The following is a 20,000-nucleotide window of genomic DNA, read 5'->3' on the forward strand; positions in this document are numbered from 1 at the left end:
TTCCCTAAGATATAGTCTTAGACATCCTTATTCGAGTACTACGAGTAAACATTAAAATTGCAAATCATAGAGAAAGGCTACAAAATAACCCCTGCAACCGGACGGCTGAAGAATTAAATCACAATACCGTGCCTGGAACAAGTCGCCAAAAACCAAGTTTTGACTTGACAATTGTCCATAATGAACAGAAACGCCGGATATTTGGTGAATGGAAAGGGTATTAAAATTTGAGAAGTATAGAGCAGAACGACAGAGAATGCAAACCTCACACATGGAGGACCGAAGAGTGAGTGCAGCATCCAGTTTCCTGGACGAAGAAGTGGTGTAGGCAGGTTCTAGGCACAGTTTTAAGAGCAGGAATGACGGGGTCTACGAAACTGGAAGGGAGTGTATCTACGAAGCGGACACTAGAGAGGCAAAGACTCGAACGCCTTCAACCTAGGCAAGTATGTGAACACACACATAAAAGAAAAAACTCCGGTAAGTGATGCTGAAAACAGAAGGAGAAACAGACAGAAAAAGTGACAGACATATATATGCTCAAACTTGCTTTTTTCTCTTGCTTGACTGGAAGGAAAAATCTGCTATTAAATCAGAATATATATAAGAGAGACAACAGCAAAGACGCGCTTTCAGATGGACGCACAACTAATTAGGCAAGTTTGTACAATATTTTCTTAATTAGCTAGGAGACAAGCTTCTGTTGCCTTAATTAACAGCAAGCCAAGCTTTTATGAGAGTTCTGTTGCGTTAATTAGCAGGAATGGAAGCATATCTGTGACATTTCCTTTTGCTAGATTAAGAGCAACAGAGACGTTAATGTGCAGTGATCCAAGCACTTAGGTAAATTAATAAAACAAAAGTCACTTGAAAACAAGTATTTAAACAGCTTTTGTCGACTATATTAACCCTTAAATGGTCGAAACGTATATATACGTTTTTTCAACATCTGAAAGTACGTAAAAAAATGTAGATTTTTTTTTTGTTTTATATTTGAAAACGTATAAAAAAAACTTTTATCTACATTTTTTTGTTACATTTGAAAATATGTAAAAAAAAGTAGATCTACTTTTGTAGCACTACGAATTTGAACGTCGATCTGTTTGGGCCGTTTAAGGGTTAACAGAAAGAATTATACAGAGACTCTGTTGTCTTGTTTAGCAGGGACTGAAGCTTGATAATAGTTCCTATTGTTTTTATTAAAAGAACCACCAGATTTATTTTCGTTACGAAAGTAATGAAACTAAATCTTGTTTCCCTAATTTACGGAGATACATGATCTGAAAACACTTCTGTTGTCCTAATTAATAAAAACCTTGGTCACTGCAGTTTATATTTTTCTTTATTTAAAAATCAGAATAGATTTTTAAAGGAGTTACTTTTCTTTTTTTTTTACTAATTAAAGAAATAACTTGCTTTAGGTTATGATTTTCATTCTTTAATTTTTATGGAAGGCTGTTTTGAAGGGGACATCTGTTACTTTAACAGGGGGAACCATTTTTATGGGATATCTGTTGCCTTGCCAGGGGAAGAATTTACATATGATGTCTGTTGTTTTACAGGGGAATGAGTTTCATGGGATGTTTGTTGCCTTAACAGAGGAAAGAAGCTTCTAAAACCTTATGTTGCATTTATATACAGTGAGATAATACACAAATAACCCGCACATGTGTAGGAGACTGAACTTTATACGACGTTTCGGTTCGACTTGGACTATACATTAGGAACTCAGGAAGATAATAACTGAAGAACTTTACATGGGAAAAATTTAGAAATCTCTGTTTTTTTTTTTTTTTTTTTCAGGGAAATCATTTTTAAGGCTTTCTTTAAAGAGTCTTTTTTAGGGGCATTTTTATGAAATATCTTACCTTAAATAACAAGAGCAAACCCTTGAAAATGTCTTCTCATCCCTTAGTTAACAAAGGCAAATATTTAAGCACTATCTCGTGCCTTAATTAACACGGGGCAGCGTTAGACATATAAAACTATTTCGATAAACCAACAAATAGGGAAAGTTAGGCAAAATAAATACTAGCAAACAAATGTAAACAATGAACCACAAGCAAACAGACAAACATAGACAAAAAAAATACAAGTTGGTAGAAGGGACGTACAATAGGAAGATATGTAGAGTGAGTCTTACTGGCTTGTTTCACTGGTCTGTTTCCGTTTCACAGATTTCACAGACCAGTAAGATCAAATGGTCTTCAACTAGATTCCAATGTCTAATTTACCAACAAGATCATGACAACCTTGACATACAGCTCCAAAACCACAGACCAGAGTGGTGCCTTAAATCAGGTTCAACGGCTTCAAGTCCAGCAAGACCAAAATGGTCTTAACACGGGCTTTGTCTCTTTGCTAACTAGTAAGACTATGATGGCTTATTATTCAGGTCTGGAGCCTCAAATCAGAGAGTATCAACAGTTTATGTCGCTGTGTTTCACAGACCAGTAAGACAAATGCTAGCAAAAGGTGAAGCTAGGCGCAATAATAATAGCCAACAGGTAAAGCTAGGCGCAGTAATACTAGCAAACAGGTTTACCTAGAAACAGTAATACCAGCAAACGTATGAAACTAGAAAGAGAAATCCTAGTAAACAGGTGAAGCTAGACACAAAAATACTAAAAAACAAATGAAGCTAGACATAGAAATACTAGCAAAAGGAGGAAGGTAAGCAAATAATATAAAACAGACGAAGGTAGAAAAAATAACAAACAGAGAAAAGCAAACAAAAAAAAGTATCAAACAGGAGAATGCAGACAAAAACACAAAAGCAGACAGAAACGACTTTCTGCAATATTCCCTACGAGTATATTTCTACTATTATTATGAAGAAAAAAACTAAAGTTAACTAGGTATGGAGTGGAAGCGTCCTGGAGTTGGAGTCGTGAGAGTTGAATATGGAGAGGAAGGCTGGTCTGTGTGTGTGTGTGTGTATGTGTGTGTGTGTGTGTTTGACTAGCGCTACCTGGTATGTAATGATGTTTGATATCCTGCCCAGAGAGAGAGGAATATGCTCTGCCTCTGCCTGGTCCCTATTTGTCCTCTCTCTCTCTCTCTCTCTCTCTCTCTCTCTCTCTCTCTCTCTCTCTCTCTCTCTCTCTCTCTCTCTCTCTCTCTCTCTCTCTCTCGTTCTCGTTCGTGTCTGACTCAGCCCTAAATATTTTTATTATTCCAGGCACACCTCTCCTCTCTAACCTTCTTGTGTCTGCTCCACCTCCGCCTCTCCAGTTTTTTTTAATCGCCAGACCAGAAAAGTTTGCCAGCCTGCAATGTATTTGTTCTCGCCTTTATTCCCTACATTGCAAATTCTCTTGTGATAAATCACGGTACGGGTGGAGTTAGAACCCGTGGCAAGTGAGTCGTAAAATACTTGGACAGTGCGTAAGCCACTGGACCAGCTGGCTACAATAAAATTCACCCTACTAGGTATATTTATATACCACAGGGAGGTTAGCATAAGCCACCACTGTGACCACAAATGCAAGTTTTTACAGATGAATCTCCCGCCAACGTGGCTATGATGAACTCTAGCTCATGTCCCCTCAAAGCCATCATCATGACTCACGAAATCATAATAACCATACTGCAAACTTACTTTGTTTACAATTGTGTTATTACGGTTTTCTAGTGATACTTTACTATGCCATTTTTAATAACCCTCCCAAAGTTTTTTCCTGTGATCCTATGTTCCAGATGATGACCTCTTTCCTCTCCTTCTTTCTCTCCCAACATCTAAACAACTTCCTCTCACTTACATATTTCTTCAGCGAATATGCGCTACTCCCAAAATTTTTTCCTTCCTTGCTATTGCAAAATATTATTCCTCTTACTTAAGACCATCCCATCCAGGTCATTCTGAAGACCTTTTCATTTTACTCTTGCCATAGACTAGTCCTTAAAACACACTGTGACCTTATTTTAAAGAGCTTTGCTCCTAGGATAAAATCTGGTGTTAAGTACGAACTAATACGAAGGAAGACGTGTGAAGTATTTGGATATTTTATCGAGGAAACGTTTCGCCCACGCAGTGGGCTTTATCAAATCACAACATAAGCGTTTATATTTCCATTGTGCTGGTATTTTATACCATTTATTTCCATTGTGGACTTTTCCATTGTGAGACTTTTTTTCCGCACTAGAGATGCTCAAGTGTTGTACAAGTGTCTAATTCATCAACCTGTAGGTTCTCTGTACCAATTATATACACTCTTCAGTCAGGACCGAGGACGTCATTAGTGGCGAAATGTTTCCTCAGTATCTTAATTAACTTAGCACATTTTTCTAAGTTTACTTCAACTCTCTCTCTCTCTCTCTCCCTTCCTCTCTCTCTCTCTCTCTCTCTCTCTCTCTCTCTCTCTCTCTCTCTCTCTCTCTCTCTCTCTCTCTCTCTCTCTCTCTCTCTCGCTCTCTCTCCAAAAAAAAATATTCCCTTAAAAAAATAAGATCCCAAAATACTGTAGTCAGAACAATTTCAATAAATTTTAAACGAAGTTACTGTCCGTTCTGGATCATTATGAAGTAACTCTCCACTTGATAACGGTGCAGAACGGACCGAAATGCCGTCCATTTTTCTCTGCTTTCCTGCTAGAGCTCACCTTCGAAAGCTGTGAAGCAGACGGTCAGCAGCAGAGAAAACAGACAGATGATGATGACGTCACCAAAAGGTTATTCCAGGGCGAGGTCACCATTGCTGAGGAAGAAAAAAGGTAAACATTTAATCACCGAGGTTATGATTTAAGTGGTTAGTCGAGGTCACCTTCATTATGATGGAAGAATTTTCAAATAAGCTGATGTAGATAACAGCTCTTAGCTGTTAGGAATCCTTAAGTTGTAAATAGCTTGTCAATAAAGCTAGGGATCCTTAGCCTAACCTTGCCAAACCCTGTGTAAAAAAAAGAAAAATATTATAGATGTAGTTACAATGGAGGAGAGGAGCCGTGGAAAGAAAATTCTGAAAAGTTCTCTTATTTTTCAAACAAGAGGAAGCCAGAGTACCATTATAATCACGGAGAAGCACTAGGCCCGTAGGGTTCATGCACCGCCTGTGGGAATGGAAGGTAAGCAAGTTTGATGCAAGGAAGAGTAGTTCCAATTCCTAAGTTGAAGAACGTTTTACAGGTATCGAGGATTTTAGTTTTTGCCGCCGAAGAGGCTGGCTTATTTGTGCGCCCTCATGTGAACGGAAGCGCAAGAGCCTATGGATAAGCAAAAGGCCTCTCAAAATGCTCTTGAGCTGGATATAAAGCTCTCAAGAAGAAAGTCAAAGGAAGTGAAAAAATCAAATGTAAGAAAATCCAAATAAGGTGGAAAGTCAAATGATGAAGAAAAAGTCAAATGGCTGTTAGGCTACGAGAAAAGACAGTCAAGGAGGACTACTATGTCGTTCGTTGGTTAATGGGGCTCAAAGCCCCATTAACCATCCATTAACCAAAGGGTCTTAACCCTTTGAGGTGTCTACAACCCTGACCTGAAACCAGTCCACAGAGTGCCAGAATTTTCAAAAACAAAATATTTTTTTGTTATGAAATGCTAGAGAATATTGATCTAAAGGTAATAAAACATGAAGTACGAAATTTGATGGAAAATTGACGAAATTACGCTATCGCGAATTTTGCTGTGTCAGCAATATTAACGCATCGGCGATTTTTCTCACTTTGAGTCTTATTATAGGCCAATTACATTCTTCCAGTCGACCAGATTATTAGCTATTTCGCTGGTTTGCCTTCCATTTTATCGACTGAGCACAAGAAATAGCTCAATCAGCTGGTTCAGCTATCTAATAAAGTGATCAGAAATGGTAATTTGGCCAATTTCAAACAAATTTTTAAATATTCCAATTTCAAAGTAGGGTCCAGAATAAACAGTGCAAACATTTCTAGCATTAAACTATCATTTTCTCTATTCATTAATTATGTTCCCAGGCTTTATACATGAATTCCATTTTGATTTTTTTATTCACACAAAGAATTTTTTTTTCACATGCAATATTGTAATAATTGAATAAATAATATCAGTATCTTTGTGAATATGTATTAGATCCAAAAGTTGACGTGTATTGGACGCGTAATGTGATTTGTTTGCTCTTGAACATAGACAAAAATTGAAAATACCTCAATATACTTACGAATTAAAGTGAACTCAGCATAAATACACAGATATTCATCTTATTAAGTATTTTGCGAATATATTATCGAGTGGAAAGCTAAGATAACAACGAAACAATGTTACAATAGAGAAAATATTGTCTGTTCTCACACCAGGAGTGTAAAACATTAAGATTTCAACGTTTTCTTTTTTCCTCAACCTCCTTGATGCATGGCAGAGAGGCCATTTTTTTAATTTGCTTATTTGTGGTTAATGTTAAGCTCTAACTGGATAGTAACTCAATGAGATATTCAGTTTTATCGACCAGGAAATAGTTACTTTACCGTGAAGATAACAAGTACTGAAGGCCAATAAGTTATCGTAGGCTTCTCAACCTAGTAGCAGCTTTCCTGCTATTCAAACTAACATGTAGGGTTAGTCAGTGGAAAATTCAACCTCCTCGACCACCTGTACAACGCATGCCTAGGTATTTTTAAGACGTTTCTCCAACCAGTGGCTTTTTCAGTTCTGTGCAGTGATTTTTTAAACTGGCAAGAAAGGAAGATAAGGTAATCAGTCTTTCAGACTCGGTTGGCATTGGCATTCAGTCCCGTAGCATTGATCAGTCTGAAGCAGAGGCAGAAAGATAGATACCTACTTACTGGAGTCAGAAGATAAGTGCAGCAGTTGAAGGCATTATTACAAGTGGGCGGGACCCACGAGTAGAAGCTGTGCCTACTTGTCTGACAGAACAACATGATGTAATTTTGGTACAGTGTGTACTTTCTACAACTCTATTACTAACCTCTGACCCACTTCCTCGGTGTCAGTCTTCCACTAAGGAGTCACGCCCTTCTGTGACTTTACATTCAACTGCTACACCATCCAATGTATAAGTAACCATCTTCCTGGTTCTGCTTCATATTGTTAAAGGTTAAGGGATTGAACGCTTACAAGGTAGAGGGACTGAGTACTTCATCTTCCAAAATGTTATCTCTGTATAGCATTATAAAAGTCGTTGGTTAGGTAGACATATTAGAAATTTTTAAAATATAGGTACTCAGGTGTCTGACATGTGTTTGATTCATTAACTTGAATCAAACACATGTCAAACAGTGGGAGGAACACATGTCTATTGAATTCTTTTTTTATGATTAATCGTCATTAGAAAGTTAAAACTTAATAGTGGCTAGTCTTTTCACCTCACCCTTCTCCCCTTTTTCCTTTTATATTTTCCATCCCACTTATTTCCTATCCCCTCATACCTCTCACTCCCCCTTTACCTCTCTCAACTTCCCCCCTACTCCTGTAATCTGTACGTCTCCTCTCCCCTCCTCCCGCATCTCTCTGACTCCCTCCTTCCACCCTTCTCTCTGAGTCTCCCTACTTCCTCCCTCCCACTTCTCTTCACCCTTCTTAATCCATTGTCCTTCTCCTTCACCTTCCCTCTCTCCTCCCATCCCCATTTTCCTTTCCTCACCTCCATCTCCTATTCCCAATCCTCGTTATCCGTCCCTTCCTCTATTCCCTTTTTCATCATATAAATAAAAACTCACGATATGAAATACAAAAAAAATCATAATTACACACTCGCATCATCTAATAATTTAAAATACAAATAATTAGTAATTCTCTTGATGTTGATACAGAAATTTACAACACACGTAAATAATATTAATGCGGAGATGTGAAAATACATTAGCGCTATACACCCAGGAAATTATCAGTGCTCGTTGTATTTGCTTGTAATTACTGTACCTGGTGATTACTCAAGTCAACGAGAGATGAGCTCGTTGGTCCTGGATGATACATAGCGATATAAGTTGATAAGAGGGATGTATTATAACAAATACTGTAGAATGAGATTATGTTATTAGGGATGTGAGTGTTGACGTTATTTAGGACAGACAGGGTGAGGACAGGTAGACAGAATGAGAGACAGGTAGACACACATTCACTAGCAATATTTCAAGCATGCAGACAGGGTGAGACAGTAAGATAGACAGACTGAGAGACAGGTTGACACATATTTTCCAGCGATATTTCATGCATGCAGACAGGGTGAGACAGTAAGGTAGACAGAATGAGAGACAGGTAGGCTGTCTAGCATTATTTCATGTATGCAGACAGGGTGAGACAGCAAGCAGCATTTCCAGCATTCAGACAGACTAGCAGGCATGCAGGCAGAAGGCAAACAGCCAAGCAGGCATACAAAAGCGGAAGCAGAGGACCAACGCGAAGAAAAACAGGGAAAAATACAGACAATCAGAAGTTAAAATACACAGAAAAATTCTCAATGTTCCTCAAATCTTTATCTCAAAATAAGATCGTTTAACATTGTTTTACAACGTCGTTAAAAAGAATAATGGTAATCTGCTTGAGGCCCTTTAAGGAAGAGTCTGGAAGTAGTGAAGGGTTCTTGATTCAAGGATCTGGAGCTACCCTCCCTTTTCTCCAGATCATACCTAAGTGCTTCCTATCTCACATGAGCTTTACGACCCATACGGAATTAGTGCTTCCATATTATAAAAAAAAATAATAATAATAATAATAATAATAATAATAATAATAATAATAATAATAATTATTATTATTATTATTATTATTATTATTATTATTATTATTATTATTATTATTATTATTACTATTATTATTATTATTATTATTATTATTATTATTATTATTATTATTATATCATCATTCAAAAAAACTTCTCTGAATAAGAACATACAGCATCTGAACAAGAAATTATAGCATCAGAATAACTTGCAGGGTGTGAACAAATACTTGTGGCATCTGAACAAGTAGCTGACATACTTAAATAAGTACCGATTGCGTCTGAACAAATGCCAATGCCATCTAAAGAAACACCTGTGCCATCTGAACAAGAATGTGTGCAAATACTCTTAGCATCTGAACTATATTCGCCAATAACAAAAGTCTTATACAAGTAAATCTTACACAAATCTCAGATAAAATTAAATTTAAAGCTTATCCATAGTGTGCTAAGAATAAAGCTTGTTATATAATTCTGAACCTGTAGTTTTAAGCTTAAAGTAAATAACAGCAGCTAAAGCTGTGCTGAATCCGATCTATTTACAGCCACTGACAAAGATTACAAAATATTAACTAAACAGTAGAGGAAAACAGAAAAATAAAAAAAGCACAATACGTGAATGGAACAATAGACACATAAACCGCACATAGGAGAAAGAAATGACGACGTTATTTGTGTAATAAACAAAAGTTATTAAAAAAAATATACTCTGAAGCGACAGTTATTTATTCCATAAAGAATAATACACGGAAAAGGTATTGCGAGTGAGTTTCAATTAATGAATTATTAGTTGTTATTATATTTATAGATAAGTCTTACATATTCAGAGGTCATAAAAGGCATAAGGAATGGGAGTTAAGCAATTTCGATCCCAGAAAAGAGGAGAGGGGGGGGTTCAGGAGAGCCTTTATCCAGGATTCAGGTATAAAAAGTAAGATGTGGCGAGGACTCTCTCTGTGGCAGCATAATTGTAAACCTGATGTTCTACCACGTAAAATTGTGTTGAAGGTCAACTGAGACGCTCTGCGTATTTAAAGATTATGATGAACAATCATCTCACAAATTATAATGAAAAACGAATCGAAGGAAACGATTATATATATATATATATATATATATATATATATATATATATATATATATATATATATATATATATATATATATATATATATATATTATATATATATTTATATATATATATATATATATATATATATATATATATATATTTATATATATATTTATATATATATAATATATATATATATATATATATATATATATATATATATATATATATATATATATATATATATATATATATATATATATATATATTGAGAGAGAGAGAGAGAGAGCTGATGTAGGTAACAGCTCTTAGCTTGTCAATAAAGCTAGGGATCCTTAGCCTTGTCAAACCCTGTGTAAAAAGAGAGAGAGAGAGAGAGAGAGAGGAGTTTAATAAATATCCAACAGTAATACTCAAGTCAGCACAATACAGTCAAACCTTATTATCATGGCGTGAGAAAAGTCTGTTAAGTTTTATGACGCAACATTTGTTTACTAAATGGACGTTTGTCTGCTCACCAACTCTTGTATCGGATTTCTCTCATACATATGTCATAATAAATGGAAACTTCACAACTAATTTATAACTACTACTACTACTAATCAACAAACACATACATATATGTACACACACACACACACAGTGCTGGGTTTTCAATATGGAAATACATCCCATTTCACTAATGGTTGCGGCATTATAAAAGAAATGGTATTTTTTGATAATGTTCGGAGTGTATAAAAATGAGATTATTCGGTTATAATATATATATATATATATATATATATATATATATATATATATATATATATATATATATATATATATATATATATATATATATATATATACATATATATATATATATATATATATATATATATATATATATATATATATATATATATATATATATATATACATATTACAAAGAATGAGGTAATAAACTATGTACCGAGAAGGTAAAGATTGCGAAAAATTTCTTTCAAGGATTCTGTCGAGTCGTGACCTAGATGATAGAGATGGTAAGTTAGTTGTGCCTCAAGGTGGCATCCTGGGCTCTCTTCTCTTCTTCTTTTAAATCACTGACTTACTAAATGTCATGCAACATTTTAGCCGAGCTCTCTGTACTGATGACTTAGTTCATATCTTCAGGTTTATCTCCCTCACACTCTCCTGTCGGTCAAGGCTAACACAGCTTCTTACTTTAATTGTGTTGTGAAATTCATTTCAGCATAATTGATGACTTACGATTCGGAGAGAAATTTTTATATGACGTGACAATGGTCTACACGCATCTACACAATAGTTTTCCCTCGTAAAATTGTGAATTAGTTGAAAATTGTTCCAGCCACATTACTGAGACTATTTATCAAAATGATGCATTTGATTTTGTTAACACCTATCGTCTGAAACTGTAAAAACAGGGAATTTTTTTATACATTTAGTACTCTGCCACTGTTGAAGTTGTGGGGAACTCAAAAATAAAAGCTTTCTTTTTTCATGAGTGAAAATGATAAAAGGTCAGAGTGAACATATACAAAATATAATGTGCATAAAAGCTGAAGCCTTGATAGAAAAAAATTATAAGAATTATGTATGCAGTGGACGACATGCAGAACATGTGACCAGTTGAAATTTGACGAAAAAGGCTGAACAATAATGGAAAATAGCTAACGTAGAAGACAAAAAAAAAATGCAATTCCTGAAGTTTTCATGACGTATAGACTTTTCAAGAGGGAGGAAATGATGCTTTTGAAGAGTTCCTGATCCGAGGAAGTGGGGCCACAATTCCCTTCCTCGCATCAAACCTGATTACCTCCAATTCCCTAGGATCCTGAAGTCCCTCCCTTACACACACACACACACACACACACACACACACACACACACACACACACACACACACACACACACACAAACAAACACACACACAAACACAAACACACAAACACACACACATACACGCATCCATTTCCTATAAATCTAATATCGATTTTTATTTGATTTCTTTTAATAATACATACAGGTGATTCCTGGAAAGCCGATGTAGAAAAAATGTAAAAGCGACCACTCTTGACAGCCAATGTCACTAGAAGAGAACCCTTCTATAGCGACCAAACATATGACAAGTGATGCAGAAAGCGATCTGAGCAGAGGAATCCAACATCAGAAGACACGCGTCACACAACGACTGAGAAAATTATTCGCTGATTAAGTCTAAACAGGATGAGGTTTAGTATGAAGACACAGGCACAAGCAAGTCTAGACAGGATGAGATTTCGTATGAAGACACAGACACAAGCAAGTCTAGACAGGATAAGATTTCGTATGAAGACACAGACACAAGCAAGTCTAGACAGGATGAGATTTCGTACGAAGACACAGACACAAGCAAGTCTAGACAGGATGAGATTTCGTACGAAGACACAGACACAAGCAAGTCTAGACAGGATAAGATTTCGTATGGAGACACAGACACAAGCAAGTCTAGACAGGATAAGATTTCGTACGAAGACACAGACACAAGCAAGTCTAGATAGGATGAGATTTCGTATGAAGACACAGGCACAAGCAAGTCTAGACTGGACGAGATTTCGTATGAAGACACAGACACAAGCAAGTCTAGACAGGATGAGATTTCGTACGAAGACACAGCCACAAGCAAGTCTAGACAGGATGAGATTTCGTACGAAGACACAGACACAAGCAAGTCTAGACAGGATAAGATTTCGTATGGAGACACAGACACAAGCAAGTCTAGACAGGATAAGATTTCGTACGAAGACACAGACACAAGCAAGTCTAGATAGGATGAGATTTCGTATGAAGACACAGGCACAAGCAAGTCTAGACTGGACGAGATTTCGTATGAAGACACAGACACAAGCAAGTCTAGACAGGATAAGATTTCGCACGAAGACACAGACACAAGCAAGTCTAGATAGGATGAGATTTCGTATGAAGACACAGGCACAAGCAAGTCTAGACTGGATGAGGTTTCGTATGGAGACACAGACACAAGCAAGTCTAGACAGGATAAGATTTCGTACGAAGACACAGACACAAGCAAGTCTAGATAGGATGAGATTTCGTATGAAGACACAGGCACAAGCAAGTCTAGACTGGATGAGGTTTCGTATGAAGACACAGACACAAGCAAGTCTAGACAGGATAAGATTTCGTACGAAGACACAGACACAAGCAAGTCTAGATAGGATGAGATTTCGTATGAAGACACAGGCACAAGCAAGTCTAGACAGGATGAGATTTCGTATGAAGACACAGACACAAGCAAGTCTAGACAGGATAAGATTTCGTTTGAAGACACAGTTATAAGCCATAAAAAACAAACAAGTTTTCATTGAGAACGTTTCACTCTGTGCAGAGCGCAGCGCAGGGCATTACGTAGACTCTTACACCGTTGGGGTCCTCACGCTCATTGCTTAATTAAGCTGGAAAGCAGGACGAGAATATACATAACTGAAGAGAATTTTGATGAAAAGGTCTTTGAGATGGCAAGATGACGCTAATGTTTGCAGATAATGCTGTATATCTTTGGTATTTAAGGCTGACCAAGGGAATAACACTCGAGACGAAAAGGGACGGGGTGTTGATGTGAAGAGTGTGAGGAGTTGATGAAGAGCGGGAAGGGAAGGAGAGAGAGAGAGAGGAGCTAAGTAGGCGGAAGAAAAGAGGACACGTGGAATGAAAATTATTTGATCTTCAAACACAGCACTTCAGCCTGTGAAATTGATTAACGCAACCTTAAACGATGTGACATTATTAATTACAGCGTTGAAAGCTGTGACGACGGTCTTCTCAGCGTCTTAGGCTGTAGCAACATTTAACACAGCAGTCGAAGCTGTGACAACATTCCCAACAGTATCTCAGGCTGAAATATCATTCAACACAGCATTCGAAATAGTGACAACGTTCATCACAACATTTAACGCTGCAACAATATTCTGCACAGTGTCTGATGCTGTGAGAACATTCATCACAGCATCTGAGGCTGTGACAACGTTCATCACAGCATCTGAGGCTATGACAATGTTCATCACAGCGTCTGAGGCTGTGACAACGTTCATCACAGCATCTGAGGCTATGACAAATTTCATCACAGCGTCTGAGGCTGTGACAACGTTTATCACAGCGTCTGAGGCTGTGACAACGTTCATTACAGCATCTGAGGCTCTGACATGGCTCATCACAGCATCTGAGGCTGTGACAACGTTCATCACAGCATTTAACGCTGCAACAATATTCCGCACAGTGTCTGATGCTGTGACAATGTTCATCACAACATCTGAGGCTGTGACAACGTTCATCACAGCGTCTGAGGCTGTGACAACGTTCATCACAACATCTGAGGCTGTGACAAGGTTCTGCTCAGCGGTCAAGGCTGTGGTGAAGGTATAATCCCAGTAAACACTGATAGTGATTGAGGCTCCTGTGATACACATTCATGGTATGCGTTGCCCTGTTTACTTGCCATCAACTTCGATTAATTCCTGGATTAGTGCACTCACGCCAGTGATCCTGGGGAGAGGGAGTTGGGGGAATGATTGAGGGAGAAGGGGCAGGGGGTGAAGAAGAAAGGGAAGGAAGACTCGGGAAGAGGATAGAGTACATGAGGGAAGAGGAAAGAAGAAGAGAAGGGATTGTGTGAAATGAGGAAGGAAGGAGTAGAAATGACTGAGGGAGAAGGGGCAGAGGAAGAGGAAGAGAAGGAAGGAAGACTCGGGAAGAGAGGAAAAAAGAGTTGTGTGAAATAAGGAAGAAAGGGGTGGGGGAAATGATATGGAGATGAGGAAATGGAAGAATCGGCAACAGAACGTAGAGGAGGGTGGAGAAGATCACAAAATGACAAGAGAAATAGGAGATCTGGAGAAGAGGTTGAATAGTGAAAGACTGTGAGAGGAATAAAGCAAGAAGAAAAATAAAGGTGAGTAAGACCCAAGCTTTCTCGCCTCCTCTCTAGGCGAAAAGTCTGGAAAGAAAAAAGAAACTCAGATGCTGCACATACGTCCTTCTCATCTACATGTCAATATTGCATATAATTGCAATGTTAAAAACGGAGATGAAGCCAGTGTAGAAAAAAGTGTGAAGGCAACACTCAAGTTGAATTTGTAAGAAAGTAACGAAGAGGATGAAAGAGGTGAGGGGAGAAATGGAGAGAAGGAAGAGATGGATTAAAGGATTAAAGGGAGAGAGTTAGATTTAGGGGACAGAGGAATAGTGAAAGGTTATGGATATAAATGGAGATAAAGGAGAAAGGGAGGATAGAAGTGGGGAGACGAGAAAGAGAGTGAAAGAGAGAGAGAGAGAGACGAAAACAATAAACAATAGAGCTGGAAAGCGTCAGTAAACTAAGAGTGAGAGAGAGAGAGAGAGAGAGAGAGAGAGAGAGAGAGAGAGAGAGAGAGAGAGAGAGAGAGAGAGAGAGAGAGAGAGAGAGAGAGAGAGAGAGAGAGAGAGAGAGAGAGAAAGTGATGAAACAGGTGAAGACAGACGTGATAAGAGAACAAACGGAAACACAAAAAAAGGAGATAAGGGAGAGTGCTGAAAAATAATTGAAAATAGACAGGAAATGGAGTGGAGGGGAATGAAGGCAGGAGACAACGAATGAAAGAGACACTTTAACACGAAAAAAGAAGAGAATTTTATATACGGGAAGGCACAAAACCCGTACGGGCTAATGAATGTGCGATAATAATTATTAATCAATATTCATAATTCACTCACTACAATATTCATTATTCATTCACACAATATTCATCATTCTCTCACCACAATATTCGTCACTCTCTTATCACAATATTCATCATTCACTCACAACAAAATTCATCATTTACCTAGCAACAATATTCAACTTTCACTCATCACAATATTCATCATTCCTCCCTAGAGGGCGACTCCATCCTTCTACGATGGACTATCCTCCTACGAGGGAGAGACTATCCTCCTACAAGGGGGAGACTATCCTACGAGGCAGAGGCTATCCTCGTACGAGGGAGAGACTATCCAATAAGGCAGGCGCTATCCTCCTACGAGGGAGAGACTATCCTACGAGGCAGGGGCTATCCTCCTACAAAGGAGAGACTATCCTACGAGGCAGGGGCTATCCTCTAACGAGGGAGAGACTATCCAACAAGGCAGGCGCTATCCTCCTACGAGGGAGAGACTATCCCACGAGGCAGGGGCTATCCTCCTACAAAGGAGAGACTATCCTACGAGGCAGGGGCTATCCTCCTACAAAGGAGAGGCTATCCTACGAGGCAGAGGCTATCCTCCTACGAGGTAGAGAATATCCTACGAAACAAGGGCTATCCTCCTGTTAGGGAGAGACTATCCTACGAGGCAGGGGCTATTCTCCTACGATGGGGAGACTATCATCCTCCCAGGGACTGAACCCATTACCTCTCAGAGACGTGATTACAAATGATATTCATAGCAGAGAAAGCTAGACCCGTAAGGGGCCACACATGTACTGGGGAGTTAACAAAATAACTATAACAATACAACTAAAACAATACAATCACAACGCAACGACTTAAAGAGGCGATCAAGCTTGACCTTAAAAAAGGCAACTCACCTTCCCTGGATCAAGAGCCCTTCTCATCTAGTCATCTCAAGGAAGGGGCTTCGACACGAATTTAAACTACTCATTATCTCGATAATCAACTTAAAAATTTCTTCTATAATCCCTAATTAGCCGTATTTTTTCGTCTTGATAACCTGGACAATGAATCATCATTATCCTGGGTATAATGATACTATCACACTGCACAATAAAACATTATATCATATTTGCACAGTATTTTCTACCTGCGCAAATCGTAAATTATATGCAAATTGCTCAAAGCACGCTAAATATTCATAATAAGAGACGCGTAATAAAAAGAATTACAATGCAGACCGACTTTACGCAAAACAGTTGTGAAAAGTTACTTGCTATTTTGTTTTTCTATTGTTTTCGTAATGTGTGTGTGTGTATGTGTGTGTGTGTGTGTGTGTGTGTGTGTGTGTGTGTGTGTGTGTGTGTGTGTGTGTGTGTGTGTGTGTGTGTAATCACCTAGTAGTACTCACCTAGTTGAGGTTGCAGGGGTCGAGTCCGAGCTCCTGGCCCCTCCTCTTCACTGATCGCTACTAGGTCACTCTCCCTGAACCGTGAGCTTTATCATACCTCTGCTTAAAGCTATGTATGGATCCTGCCTCCACTACATCGCTTCCCAAACTATTCCACTTACTGACTACTCTGTGGCTGAAGAAATACTTCCTAACATCCCTGTGATTCATCTGTGTCTTCAACTTCCAACTGTGTCCCCTTGTTACTGTGTCCAATCTCTGGAACATCCTGTCTTTGTCCACCTTGTCAATTCCTCTTAGTATTTTGTATGTCGTTATCATGTCCCCCCTATCTCTCCTGTCCTCCAGTGTCGTGTGTGTGTGTGTGTGTGTGTGTGTGTGTGTGTACTCACCTAATTGTGGTTGCAGGGGGTCGAGTCACAGCTTCTGGTCCCGCCTCTTCACTGGTCGCCACTAGACCCACTCTCTCCCTGCTCCATGAGATTTATCGTACCTATTCGTAAAGCTATGTATGGTACCTGCCTCCACTACCTCACTTTCCAGATTATTCCACTTCTTGACAACTCTATGACTGAAGAAATACTTTCTATCATCCCTGTTATCTCATATGAGTCTTCAACTTCCAATTGTGACCCCCTTTTTGTTGTGTCCCATCTTCGAGACAACCTGTCTCTGTCTACCTTGTCGATTCCTCTCAGTATTTTATAAGTCGTTATCATGTTTCCCCCCCTGTCTCTCCTGTACTCCAGTTCCGTCAGGTCGAGTTCCATCAAAATCTCCTCGTAGGACATGTCCCGTAGTTCCGGGACTAGTCTCGTTGCAAATCTTTGTGTGTGTGTATGTGTGCACTCACCTATTTTTACTTACCTATTTGTAGTTGCAGGGGTCGAGTCGCAGCCCCTGGCACAGTTTCATCGTGAGTGTGTGTGTGTGTGTACTACCTAATTGTGGTTGCAGGGGTCGAGACACAGCTCCTGGCCCAGCCTCTTCACTGATCGCTACTAGATAATCGTAACATGAACATGGTTCCGGACTGCTTGAAACAAATTAATGATCAAGTGTAATATCGGAAAACTAGCGCCCCCGGGTGGGCTCGAACCACCACCCTTTCGGTTAACAGCCGAACGCGCTAACCAACTGTGCCACGGAGGCATGTGTGTGTGTGTGTGCGTGTGTACTCACCTAATTGTGGTTGCAGGGGTCGAGACTCAGCTCAGTGTGTGTGTGTGTGTGTGTGTGTGTGTGTGTGTGTGTGTGTGTGTGTGTGTGTGTACTCACCTAGTTGTACTCACCTAGTTGAGGTTGCGGGGGTCGAGTCCGAGCTCCTGGCCCCGCCTCTTCACTGATCGCTACTAGGTCACTCTCCCTGAGCCGTGAGCTTTATCATACCTCTGCTTAAAGATATGTATGGATCCTGCCTCCACTACATCGCTTCCCAAACTATTCCACTTACTGACTACTCTGTGGCTGAAGAAATGTGTGTGTGTGTGTGTGTGTGTGTGTGTGTGTGTGTGTGTGTGTGTGTCTGTCTGTCTGTCTGTCCCAACTTATAAATTTGTCGTACAAAATTATTTCTCACTTTCCTCTTGCATATATTTCTCATGTGGTTTAAATTATGGCCTCTTGGTCTCCTTGGTCTCCCTCTAATCTCCGTCTAAGTCTCCCTCTTGGTCTACCTCTTGGTTTCCCTCTTAGTCTCCCCTCTTGGTCTCCCCTCTTGGTCTTCGTCTTGGTCTACCTCTTGGTCTACCTCTTTGCCTCCCTCTTGTCCTCTTCACGATTCCCTCTTGTAATTTCCCGTAATTTATTTTTCAGTCTTTCCTGATCTTGTTATTAGTTCAAACTCAGTCATCTTCCGTCTGGTGTGGCTCTTACCGCTGTTCCAACAAGGCCTTTGAAGATCTTTTATCTTCAAACTGCCGCTCCGCTTCTCTTATCTTTGTGCATTTATTCTTATACTGAATGATCCATGAGGGTTTACAGTTACACGAATTAAAAAAAATGAGATTAAAACACTGATTCTTCCTTTCCTTCCCACTGCCTTTTTCTCTAAGTTGTAATGAGATTCTCCTCGTCTACCCGACATAACCTAGATAAAGCTATCGCTGCATTTGTTGTCTTTAATTCCATTTCCAGTTCCCGGCATACTGCATTCAGGAAGGCACTCATCCCTGTGTAATTCCCTATTTTGTATTCTGGTTTAGCTCTTCCTCCTCCTGTACTCCTCTCCACATTCACTTTCACCAGGCACCAAAGGTCAGGATTGCATAATAGCAATAAGAGTCTTCCCATCGTTTATTTCTTTTATATCCTACATGCTTGACGTAAAAATAAGGTCAAGTCTTAGTGGCTCTTACCCTCCTCTCTCGTCGAGGCTTTCATATGTTATGACATAGAGGTACCATTTTCCGCCTCCATAAACAATGACCTACACGTGATTGTTTTCCATGTAGTTCCAAGGTCTAGTCTGTTTTCCTATAGCAAACGTTTCAAATAATCAGTAATATTTTCTTGGTCTTTCACTGACCTAAAGGCTCCCTGACATATTCTCAATACCATCTGTCATATCCTTGCTGTTGTTCTTGCTCTTCTCTTTCAGTCTCTTTCTGTTGGCTGTTGGGCTATGATATTCATCACTTACAACCATGGCTCCTCCTACTGCGATTGTGAGGAAAAGGTAGACGCTTCTGTGCAAGCTTTAGTTGCAACAGTTGTGTTGCACTGTGTAGAGTTTTATCGAATAGTGAATTGATAAAGCTCTGCATAAAACGATATGTTGCCAGAATGAATACTTGTTTTGCAACGTCTCTTTGTTGTTCACTATTGTTGCCAATACACCACTCGTATTCATTTCGTGACTGTGTCTCTAATTCAGTTTTTTCCAATATACTTTGTGTCTTGCTAGAAATATAGTATTTATTATTATTCCATATATTTTCTCTTGAGTCACTATACGAGTACATATTATATCTGGTAAGAAAATCGGCCTCTCTCAGCAGATATCCTCAACAAGATCATCTGCTATATTTAGACTTGTTATCTTACCTCAGCTCTATGGTATTGCTGTGTCGGACGAGTATATGGCATCCAATACCTACAAACTCTTGTTATTGTATAACATTTATTACAAAACGTAAACTCGCAAGTTTTCTTTATGCTATCCGTGTACTTCTCTTGAGAATATCATATCTG

General features: G+C 38.9%; 1 protein-coding gene and 1 non-coding gene across 2 annotated transcripts in view; both read right to left on the reverse strand.

Moving 5' to 3' along the window:
• The window catches only part of LOC128694944 (uncharacterized), a 409,169-nt gene that overhangs the window by 260,900 nt on the left and 128,269 nt on the right, over positions 1-20,000 (reverse strand). The window contains exon 2 of the mRNA XM_070094354.1: positions 4,602-4,696. The gene's annotated coding sequence lies outside the window, so the exon portion shown is untranslated. The remainder of the gene's footprint in view (positions 1-4,601; positions 4,697-20,000) is intronic.
• TRNAN-GUU (transfer RNA asparagine (anticodon GUU)) lies at positions 17,887-17,960 on the reverse strand. Its single transcript has one exon. It is a non-coding gene; the product is annotated as a tRNA-Asn (tRNA).

This window comes from Cherax quadricarinatus, chromosome 45 (genome assembly GCF_038502225.1).
Source record: "Cherax quadricarinatus isolate ZL_2023a chromosome 45, ASM3850222v1, whole genome shotgun sequence".
Taxonomy (NCBI): domain Eukaryota; kingdom Metazoa; phylum Arthropoda; class Malacostraca; order Decapoda; family Parastacidae; genus Cherax; species Cherax quadricarinatus.